Source organism: Stenella coeruleoalba (assembly GCF_951394435.1).
Source record: "Stenella coeruleoalba genome assembly, chromosome: 3".
NCBI classification, from domain to species: Eukaryota; Metazoa; Chordata; class Mammalia; order Artiodactyla; family Delphinidae; genus Stenella; species Stenella coeruleoalba.
In genome coordinates, this window is record NC_137148.1 from 142,394,547 (window position 1) to 142,406,967 (window position 12,421).

At 36.5% G+C, this 12,421-nt stretch overlaps 1 protein-coding gene across 50 annotated transcripts in view; it reads left to right on the forward strand.

The window, feature by feature from the left end:
- LOC307184329 (teneurin-2-like) overlaps positions 1 to 12,421 on the forward strand; it is a 2,867,364-nt gene that overhangs the window by 2,134,333 nt on the left and 720,610 nt on the right. For all 50 annotated transcript variants that reach the window (XM_079917763.1, XM_079917760.1, XM_079917746.1 and 47 more), the window contains one exon: positions 8,827 to 8,896. The gene's annotated coding sequence lies outside the window, so the exon portion shown is untranslated. The remainder of the gene's footprint in view (positions 1 to 8,826; positions 8,897 to 12,421) is intronic.

The window sequence follows — 12,421 nt, forward strand, 5'->3', positions numbered from 1 at the left end:
TCCAGTGTTGGAAGCCTCAGGCCAAACAACCAGTAAAACAGGAACACAATCCCACTCATCCAAAAAAAAAGGACGGAAAATAATGTCACAGACGAAGGAGCAAGGGAAAAACTGACAAGACCAAATAAATGAAGAGGAAATAGGCAATCTACCTGAACAAGAATTCAGAGTAATGATAATAAAGATGGTCAAGAACCTCGGAAATAGAATGGAGGCACAGATTGAGAAAATACAAGAAATGTTTAACAAAGATCTAGAAGTATTAAAGAACAAACAAGATGAACAGCACAATAACTGAAATGACACTAGAGGGACTCGATAACAGAATAACTGAGGGAGAAGAATGAATAAGTGAGCTGGAAGATAAAATGGTGGAAATAACTGCCAAGGAGCAGAGTAAAGAAAGAAGAATGAAAATAATCGAAGACAACCTCAGAGAGCTTTGGGACAGCACTAAATGCACCAACATTCAAATTATAGGGGTCCCAGAGAAGAAGACAAAAAGAAAGGGTCTAAGAAAATATTGGAAAAGATTATAGTGGAAAACTTCCCTAGCATGGGAAACGAAATAGTCACCCAAGTCCAGGAAGCACGGAGAGTCCCATACAGGAAAAACCCAAGGAGAAACACACCAAGACACATATTAATCAAACTAACAAAAATTAAATTCAATGAAAAAATATTTAAAGCAGCAAGGGAAAAACAAAAAATAACATACAAAGGAATCTCCATAAAGTTATCAGCTGATTTTCCAGCAGAAACTCTGCAAACAGGAAGGGAGTGGCAGGATGTAATTAAAGTGATGAAAGAGACAAACCTACAACCAAGATTACTCTACCCAGCAAGGATCTCATTCAGATTTGATGGAGAAATCAAAAACTTTTCAGACAAGCAAAAGCTAAGGTAATTTAGAACCACCAAATCAGCTTTACAACAAGTGCTAAAGAAACTTCTCTAGGTGGGAAACACAAGAGAAGAACAAGACCCCAAAAACAAACCCCCCAAAATTAAGAAAATGGTAATAGGAACATACATATAGATAGTAATCTTGAATGTAAATGGATTAAATACCCCAACCAAAAGACACAGACTGGCTGAATGGATGCAAAAAGAAGACGCGTATATATGCTGTCTACAAGATACCCACTTCAGACCTAGAGACACATACAGACTGAAAGTGAAGGGATGGAGAAAGATATTCCATGCAAATGTAAATCAAAAGAAAGCTGGAATAGCAATACTCGTATCAGATAAAATAGACTTTAAAATGAAGACTGTTACAAGAGATACGGAAGGGCACTACGTAATGATCAAAGGATCAGTCCAAGAAGAAGATACAACAATTATAAATGTTTATGCACCCAACATAGGAGCACTCATTACATAAGGCAAATGCTAACAACCATGAAAGGGGAAATTGACAGTAACACAATAATAATAGGGGACTTTAACACCCCACTTACACCAATGGACAGATCATCCAAACAGGAAATAAATAAGGAAACGCAAGCTTTAAATGACAGACCAGATAGATTTAATTGATATTTATAGAACATTCCACCTGAAAGTGGCAGAATACACTTTCTTCTCAAGTACACATGGAACATTCTCTAGGATAGATTACATCTTGCATCACAAATCAAGCCTCAGAAAGTTTAAGAAAATTGAAATTGTATCAAGCATCTTTTCTGACCACAACGCTATGAGATTGGAAATCAATTACAGGAAAAAAAAAAAACTGTAAAAGTCACAAATACATGGAGGCTAAACAGTGTGCTACTAAATAACCGAGAGATCACTGAAGAAATCAAAGAAGAAATTTAAAAAATACATGGAAACAGATGAAACAGATGACAACAAAAATACAACAACCCAAAACCTATGGGACAGAGCAAAAGCAATTCTAACAGGGAAGTTTATAGCAATTCAACCTCACCTCAAGAAACAAGAAAAATATCAAATAAACAATCTAACCCTACAGCTAAAGCAACTAGAGAAAGAAAAACAAAGAAAACCCAAAATCAGTAGAAGGAAAGAAATAATAAAGATCTGAGCAGAAATAAATGAAATAGAAACTAAGAAAACAGTAGGAAATACCAATAAAACTAAAAGCTGGTTCTTTGAGAAGATAAACAAAATGGATAAACCCTTAGCCAGACTTGTCAAGAAAAAAAGGGAGAGGATGCAAATCAATAAAATTAGAAATGAAAAAGGAGAAAGCACAACTGACACTGCAGAAATACAAAGGATTATAAGAGCCTACTACAAACAGCTGTATGCCAATAAAATGGGCAACCACGAAGAAATGGACAAATTCTTAGAAAGGTACAATTTTCCAAGACTGAACCAGGAAGAATTAGAAAGTATAAACAGACCTATCACAAGTAATGAAATTGAAACGGTAATTTAAAATCTTCCAACAAAGAAATGTCCAGGACCAGATGGCTTCACAGGAATTCTATCAAACATTTAGAGAAGAGCTAATGCCAGTCCTTCTCAAACTCTTCCAAAAAATTGCAGATAGAGGAACACTCCAGATTCATTCTATGAAGCCACCATCACCCTGATACCAAAACCAGAGAAAGATACCACACACACAAAAATTATAGACCAATGTCACTGATGAACATAGATGCAAAAATCCTGAACAAGATACTAGCAAACAGAATCCAACACCGTATTGAAAGGATCCAACACCATGATCAAATGGGATTTATCCCAGGGATGCAAGGATGCTTCAATATGTGCAAATCAATCAGTGTGATACACCACATTAACAAATTAAGGAATAAAAATCATATGATCATCTCAATAGATGCACAAAAAACTTGACAAAATTCAACATCTATTTATGATAAAAACTCTGAAGAAAATGAGCATAGAGGGAGACTACCTCAACATAATAAAGGCCGTATATGACAAACCCACATCAAGCATCATACTGAATGCTGAAAAACTGAAAGCATCTCCACTAAGGTCAGGAACAAGACAAGGATGTCCACTCTTGCCACTCTTCTTCAACATAGTTGTGGAAGTCCTAGCCATGGCAATCAGAGAAGGAAAAGAAATGAAAGGAATACAAGTTGGAAAAGAAGAAGTAAAACTGTTGCTGGTTGCAGATGATATGATACTATACATAGAAAATCCTAAAGATGCCACCAGAAAATTACTAGAACTAATCAATGAATTTGGTAAGGTTGCAGGATACCAAATTAATGCACAGAAATCTCTTGCATTCCTATACACTAACAACAAAAGATCAGAAAGAGAAATTAAGGAAACAATCCCATTTACCATCGGAACGAAAAGAATGAAATACCTAGGAATAAACCTACCTAAGGAGGCGAAAGACTTGTATTCAGAAAAATATAAAACACTGAAGGAAGAAGTCTAAAATGACATAAACAGCTGGAGAAATATACCATGTTCTTGGAATGAAAGAATCAATATTGTGAAAATGACTATACTACCCAAAGCAATCTACACATTCAATGCAATCCCTATCAAACTACCAATGGCATTCTTCACAGAATTAGAACAAAATTTTTTGCAATTTGTATGGAAACACAAAAGACCCTGAATAGCCAAAGGAATCTTGAGAAAGAACAACGGAGCTTGAGGAATCAGGGTCCCTAACTTCAAACTATACTACAAAGCTACAGTAATCAAGACAGTATGGTACTGGCACAAAAACAGAAATATACATCAGTGGAGCAGGATATGGTCAACTAATCTATGACAAAGGAGGCAAGGATATACAATGGAGAAAAGACATATGGTCAACTAATCTATGACATATGGTCAATAGCACATATGGTCAACTAATCTATGACAAAGGAGGCAAGGACATACAATGGAGAAAAGACAGCCTGTTCAATAAGTGGTGCTGGGAAAACTGGACAGGTACATGTAAAAGAATGAAACTAGGACACTTCCTAACACCATACACAAAAATAGATTCAAAATGGTTTAGAGACCTAAATATAAGACTGGACACTATAAAACTCTTAGAGGAAAACATAGTAAAAATGCTCTTTGACATAAACCACAGCAGGATCTTTTTTGACCAACCTCCTAGAGTAATGAAAATAAAAGCAAAAATAAATGGGACCTAATTAAACTTAAAAGCTTTTGTACAGCAAAGGAAACCATAAGCAAGATAAAAAGACAACCCGCAGAATGGGAGAAAATATTTGCAAATGAAACATCGGACAAAGGATTAATCTCCAAAATATACAAACAGCTCATACCGCTCAATATCAAAAAAAAAACAATCCCATTAAAAAATGGGTGGAAGACCTAAATAGACATTTCACCAAAGAAGACGTACTGATGGCCAAGAGGCACATGAAAGGATGCTCAACATCACTAATTATTGGAGAAATGCAAATCAGTATTACAATGAGGTATCACCTCACACTGGTCAGAATGGCCATTATCAAAAAATCTAGAAACAGTAAATGCTGGAAAGGGTGTGGTGAACAGGGAACCCTCCTGCACTGTTGGTGGGACTGTAAATTGATACAAGCACTATGGAGAACAGTATGGAGGTTCCTTAAAAAAATTAAAAGTAGAACTCCCATATGACCCAGCAATCCCACTGCTGGGCATGTACCCTGAGAAAACCAAAATTCAAAAAGAGTCATGTACCACAATGTTCATTGCAGCACTGTTTACAATAGCCAGGACATGGAAGCAACCTAAGAGTCCATCGACAGATGAGTGGATTAAGAAGATGTGGCACATGTGTACAATGGAATATTACTCAGCCATATAAAGAAACGAAATTGAGTTATTTGTAGTGAGGTGGATGGACTTAGAGTCTGTCATACAGAGTGAAGTAAGTCAGAAAGAGAAAAACAAATACCGTACGCTAACACATATATATGGAATAAAAAAAAATAATGGTACTGATGAACCTAGTGGCAGGGCAGGAATAAAGATGTAGACATAGAGAATGGACTTGAGGACATGGGGTCGGGGGAGAAGCTGGGGCGAAGTTAGTGTAGCATCGACATATATACACTACCAAATGTAAAATATCTAGTGGGAAGCAGCAGCATAGCACAGGGAGATCAGCTCGGTGTTTTGTGACCACCTAGAGGGGTGGGATAGGGAGGGTGGGAGGGAGGCCTAAGAGGGAGGGGATATGGGGATATATGTATGCATATGGCCGATTCACTGTTGTACAACAGAAACACAGTATTGTGAACCAATTATACTCCAATAAAGATCTATTTTTAAAAAGTTATATACATTTTGACCTTGATAAAATATAAAAATTCAATGCAAAACAAAACAAAACAACTTACACCTGAAACCTGAAACTCCTACAGTATAAAATTATTAACTGCAGGTATCTGTATTATACAACCACTGACAGCACTTGGCGGATTTTGTTTCTGTTTGTCAACTCACAACCTCCCAAGAAATTTATTGGTTCCAACAAAGATGGTTGTCGAGTCCCAGTGTTCATCTTAACTCCTCAGTCTGTTTTCTAACCCTGTCCCTGCAATCTAGGTTTGCCACCAGCAAGAGCAGGTGCCTTGGCTTTGTCAGTGTGACCACTAAGCTTCTTAGCATTTCATTTGTATTGTTGTGAAAATCCACCGCCTCCAATTTCTCCCTTTCTTACCCTTTGTATCTTAACGCCAGTGATGTTCTGTTTTCATAAGTGTCAGTGAATTCATTGGGACTTCCAAAGCCTCAATTCTAGTCATACGTTTTGGGGAAAATTGGTGACAATGCTTATTGCTCCTCTTTTGCTAATTCTTTTCACATTGATGGAAGAATGTCTGGAAAAAGATAAACTAATACATTAAGATGAGCCAAATAAGAAATTTTAAAAACTTTTGCTTATATTAAAATAGGATTCAGTAAATAGACTGTTAATTTACCACCATAAGAACAACGCTTTCTTGAGTTTCCACAACTTGATGCCTCACTAAGAGCTTTATATACATACACAGACACACGTATACATACATATGTGTATATATATGTATATATATAAAATAATGTATTATATTATCATTATGCTGTGTGTGTGTGTTTATAATGTAATGCATTATGTTATCATCAGAATTTCCTTTTTGGTAAATAGGAACAATATCTGTCTCCCAGGGCTTTGCCACAGTACTGACATAATGCTTATTCAAAGAGCTTGGCACATGGGTAATACTCCAGTAGGTTACTATTGCTATGATTTTGATTTACTGTTGTTTCTCTCATTCTTACTTGATAGATGAGGAACCTGTTTCACAGAAATTAACTCCCTTCAAAAAGTTCACCTAATATGACAAGATTCAGATTTGAATCAAAGAGTGAAATCCTGGTTTCTGGAACCATTTCCCTTCCACCTTCCACCTAGGCATTTTGATTGTTTTACTTTTTGTTTTGTTTCAGTGAGTCAGTCATATGCCTTCTTAAGTTCTGTGCCTTATGCATGCTGTGTTTCTTTCTTTTTTACTTTTCTTTCTTCCCCAAATCAACTCGTTTTTTTCCCTAGCACAACTGACTGCTTCTGTCCAGTGCACCTCCTGCAAGGGCGGGGAATGGGGAATGAGGTTAGGAAATAGCCTGCGAAGCGTTCTCTTTTCACACCTTGCCTCATTTCTCACCCCTTCTACTTATTGTAGATCTCTGCATTGATTTTCTCTATCATATGTGTCAAAAAGTATGTTTTCTTATTTAAGTTGCAATTGTGGAGAACATACTGTCTTAGAATTCTCTCAAATACATGATACATATTTTTATTGTTATTTTCATGTATATCAGTAAAACTGGAAAATTAAATCCCATCGTCACAAGTGCCAGAGGACTTAGGGCCAGGACCTGGCTAAAGTGAATGAGGTGCCCAGGGTTCAAAATTTAAGGAGACCTGTCCTGTGAATGTCATTCAAGTGGAGAATCTCAGCACCTCTGAGCAAGGGCCTGCTTCCGATTTGCACCATAGCAGCTTCACTTGCTTCCCCTAAGCCCAGGCCCTAGAAGTATCTAGGCATTTTTTCTTAGAATCAGTTTCCTTAGATCATTCCTAGATTGAGAAGGAGGGCACTTTGTTACTTTGGCTTTTTCATAATAATGGGCTTAATTTACAGCCCTCTTGGAATTTGCTATGGCAGGATAACAAGTTTAAAATCAGACAGCGTGCTACCAAAGGCCAGGTGTTCAAAGTATAATAAACACCTCCCTAAAGATTAGAAGATGAATATTTAACTAGATGACTCCATTTGATTTCCTTCATTCATTTTTTATTATTTCAGTGAAAACCTTCTTGATAGAAATTACATTGACAGGATTTTAATATTTTCTGGTAAATGAAACCTGTCATTCTTATGAGCTTATCTCTTGACAGTAGTATTTGGTAAACTCTGGTGGCCAGTGATTTGCTCCCTAAATTAAGACTAAAGGAATTCCTTGCACCTTGAACATCAAGAGTACAAAATTTGTCCTGAGAGGTTGATGATTATGAAGAAACCAGTTGTATTAATTAGATCCTGTTTGCAAAGAGCCTGATGATTTTTTATTTTTTAATAGGAAAACAAAATAACCTCATCCATGGAAGCTTTAAGTGATTAATTATTGTTATCTTCCTTTCAAAGGCAAGGAAAACTATCATGCCCATCAAAACAGTTTTATGCAGAGAGTTTCAGTTTCCTTCTTGAAAAACTAGGCCCAAGAAGCAAAGCTATCTAGAACTGACATTCATTAAACATTAGCGGTTAGGATGGTTACTTTGGAAATAGGGGCCAACATATCTGTCTTTTTCCCCTGGGTTTATTTTACGATTATAGTTCCAGAAATGTAGTGAGAAGCATTTTAGAGCTCCAGTGTCAGATTTTGCTAAGTATTTTCCAATGATCACAATTGACAATTTTCATTTGATTGCCTATCAGAACTCAGAGAAAAGTCCCAAAGTTATGCAAAAGCCTGATAAAATCATCAGGTTTCTCTACACTTGTGCATATCCCTAAATGTCGTCACCTTCATTTTCATGCTTACGCTTGGAGAGGGCCCAAATGTAATTCTGTTGTTGCTATTGTTTCTAACTTGTGTTACCAACATTAGGGGGATTCACAAGTATGTTACTGTTGTTTGTTGTAAATTCTCTAAGATTCTCATGTAAGATTGAACGCAATATAAAGGCGTACTTGGGATATCGACACAAAATAAGGTGTCCTGTTTTGCAGCTTTCATAATGCTTGTTTCATTGCGTTCCTTTGCGCTAGATTGAATTAAGTCTGAACCTAAGATAAATAATGACTTAATGATTATCTCTCTATAAATGATGAAATGTATACAGTCACCCAACAGAGAGACAAATAAATAGCTTGGGAGGAAAGCAAAACTATTAAAAGCTAGAGATGTGGTTTAAAAAAAAAAAAATGTTAGTTTGTTTTTTTTAAGACATTTTTTTCTTTACTTTCCATATCACATTTGTTAATGGTTATAGTGACAGGCATTGCATTTCAGAATCTGCTCAAATTCTCATGGAAGCAGCAACTGAGACAGAAGAAAACTGGCTCTATCGGGTTAATCTAGTATTTCCAAACTGAGTTTAGATCAAAAAAGAAACCCAAGATTTCCCAGTGAATCGGGATCTTGGTTTTATTAATGCAAAGCTCTTCCATCACCCACTCCGGCATGATGCTTCTGAAATGCAGAAACCTGTCAGTTCTGAGATAAACCTGTAACCCACATCTGTCCTTGGTGTTAGGTGGGCAGATCTTTTTGGTGTGGATATTTCCTGTCACTTATTCTCAGCACTACCTTTGTGTCTGAGGTAAGCTGATAGCTTTAGTCGATGCTCTTCGTGTCTTCCAGATTCAACGAGGACATCCAGACGGCTCTGTATGGTGTTTTGAGAGCAGCCCCCGTTGAAGCTCTTCTCCAGGTAATCCCCTGGAATGACAGCACGTGTGTCATAAACCAAAAGCCCACTTCTGGGTTCACGCAATCAAAGCATCTGTGAATGCTTGTTCCTAAGTGAATATGCAAATCAGCAGTAGCCTCATTTGGTATTTTTCTTGTTCACGGTCAGGATTCTAACCTTTCTTGCTGCTCACGTATATGGGGGGGAAAAGGCATGCCAAGAGCTGCTCCTCCCTCCTCCCAGGCTAAGTTAGTTATCCAGGGCCTCATTATGCTCTCAGTTTATCACTTATCATAATTCTCCTACTCCTTGATTTCATCTCTAGGCCAGGAGCTTCTTACTGATAAAGATGGTGCCTTAATCATTTTGTAACCCCCAGGGCCTGACATGTAGGTGCTTAAAGAAAGTTGGTTAAGTGATTGAATGAACTGATAACAAAAAACTTGAAAAAAATTATACTGATATCCATACACATCATAAAGTCCACCGTCTATGCCTCCATCAAGTTTCGATTTTATATGTTTACATTTTTCATTGGTGTGGTCTTGCTTTCCAGCTAAGCAACCATCCTGACTTGGCTATTCTGTTAAATGCGCACATGACCATGTGCCCTTTTCATTTGTTGTATATATTATTACACCTTTGCACAGGAGAAAGAATGTTCATGTTGGAGGGGAGACTTGACGTGTTCTAATGAGGCTGTCTCAGAGCTGGTGGTTCTTACCCTGAGAGTTCTTCCTGTCACCCAGTGTGTTTCAATCGAAGTGTTAGCCAGTTGGTGAATGAGATTTTGGAAAAGTTCCAAGCTGTAGTTCATTTTGTGCTTTTTCGAAGCTCAACTGTCTTTGCTGTCTTCATGGATGCCTTTTCTCTCTTTAGTACGTGGTTTGTTTTGCTTTTTTGAATACCTAACCTTATTTACAGTTTTCTTTCATAAAATAGAAACGTAATATAATATCGAGGCACATTACACTAGACTTGTTCAAAGGTTTTAAAAAGGCAATGAGATAACATATGTAACAACACTCTGAAAACTAAAGAATCCTACAACTAAAAGGAATTTATCATTGTTTATTGTCATTCATTTTACTTTTTAAAAAACATGGGAATGTCTGACTTTTGAACCTGTGACATGAGACAATTTTGTATTTTTTTTGTGGAGTTTTTGGTCTTTTTTGTTTTTCTTATAAGATGGCTTGTTTGTGTGTATGTATATATGTGTGCTTTCTAGAGATTTCCAGGGTTTTTTCTTTCTTTTCATTTCTTTCACTTTGGTTTTGCTTTTTCATGCCTACAGAGAATAAACTCTATGATAAAGCTGATACTTCAACTCTAAAACTGACAAGTCTGTGGGATTTGGGGAGGAGGGGTTAGGAAAAAGAACAAGCTGAGGAGAAATTAAATAGTTCCCAAAGAGAGTTTTACTTACTGCAATATAATCCCAAAGGAAATTGCTATAATGTAAAAGACTTGGAATAAGAACTCTTGATATTAGGTACATGTAAGCTATGGTCAGAGGAGCTAAGAAATTTATGAGTTGCAGATCATCTCAGTTGCTGTGTTTGAAGACATTTCATTGGTGAATTCTGAAATGGAGTCTTCTGTTGGGTAGATACTTTGGCAGCCTCAGTAGTATTGATCCATTGAAGACAAAGAGGAAAATGTTCTGATCGGTATGCTAAGAGTTTGCTTCCTGGGGAAGGTAGGCAGTCTTATGCTTCCTAACTTTTCATTGCAATTGCAAAGCCCACCTAGGAAGACAGAGGTTTGAATTATTAAAGAAACTGAGTTTTCTAGCCATGAAGCAGAATTTCCAATATTCTGCAAATTTTATAACACATTGTTTGAAAATAAACATTTTCCCATCATGTTTAGAGACAGAATGAAAGATAATTCACTCGAGTGAGAAAAGTTAGCCATGATGCTAAAATTCAGTTGAATATATTAAAGGTGTAACTTGGGTTTTAGACACTTTTCTTAAGAATTGGTGATTTATAATTTGAACAGCTGGCCTGCTGTTTGACATTATGTCAATCCCAAAATAATCTGTGGGGAAAATTAATGGTGTTATTAATACTTTAAATCTTTTTGTCTAGATAAGCTGGTATAATAATAATTAAGCTTTCAACTCATACATGATTTTTTTTCCTTAAAACATCCTATTTTTGTGTTATGGCATAAATTAAATCTTTTTTTAAACAAAAGAATAAAGCATGGTATATAGCATGGGGGAATAAGCATTTCACTTCTTTCCTGGATGACAGTCTAGCTAGTAGCTAAGTAAGGGTGAGTGTTTTAGAGCAATACAGGCTTGAGATGAAATCTGTGTTGACCATTTTTCTAACTGTAAAACACTGCCCAGCCATTTAACATAGTCAGGTTATAGTTTCTTAACCTGTAAAGTGAGAAGTATAATAGAAACCATCTTTTGACCTTGTTATCATAATTAAATCAGGAAATAGATGGTAAACGGAGTAGTGTCTGGAACGCAATAGATACTTTAAATATGTTGGATGTTCATTTATTCCAGTAACTCTATGAAAGATACAGTGAAAAAAGGTAGAAATTTGTTTGACTCAAATGCTGTGGGCTTCTGCTGAGTTCGTAAGATATATCCAAAGTAGAACCTTTTATTTGTGTGATGACAAGTCTGTAAATATATTTTGATCCCAATGTTCTTTGGATTTGTAGTGAGGCCTGGCAGTACATAAGTTCCAAGAGAAGTAGAAGTGTGACGAGGTCTTCTTTCTGCTTTGACTGAAGTGCTCATTAGTGCCTGCTAATGAGAAAAGCTTAGGTCAGAAGCCAAAAGAGTACTACTCTTTTGGTAAGAAATGGGAGAGGTCAAAAAGCCAAGGTCAAAAATCAGGGATCAGGGTGAAATCGTGACTGTGGATAACCTAATGTCAAGAATCAGGTGGCCACAAGCAGAAGGTACACTCTCTGATGGGGAAAAGAAATGAACACAAATTGTCACAGTTGGAATGAATTAAAACAGTGTGTTCCTTGACATCAATCAGAATATCATTAGAAGAATTTCCTTTGTAGTTCCAGTAAAAAGTTAATCTGAAGCATGCACTTTTTTTTGATGCCAGATAATAGACAAATATTGCTTTCAAAGCAATATGCCTATATATAAATATGAAAATATTTGCCTGATGGAATGGGAATTAAGGATAGGATCATGTTACAAGTTATAGTTAGTATCAAAAGCACCTTTGTGAAGCTAGGTATTCTACTTGTGATGCCTTGTATGAACAAATGCCTCAGTTCATGTTTGGGTTTGATTTGCTCATTTATTCATTCACTCATTTATTCATACATTTTTTACTTATTTTGTTTCTGTTAGATAACTTGATCATGCCATAATATTTTTCTGGCAAATGTTTCATTTTCACCTCAGTATGTTGACATGTTTGTTCTGCTTTCTTTCATTTATCCCTTGCAGCCAAAACAGAGACACTTTCTCTGTTTACAGAGCCATGTGATCACTGGTGATCAGGGTATATTTTCCTGCTCTCATGCTTGCCCCCCTGCAGTGCAGTT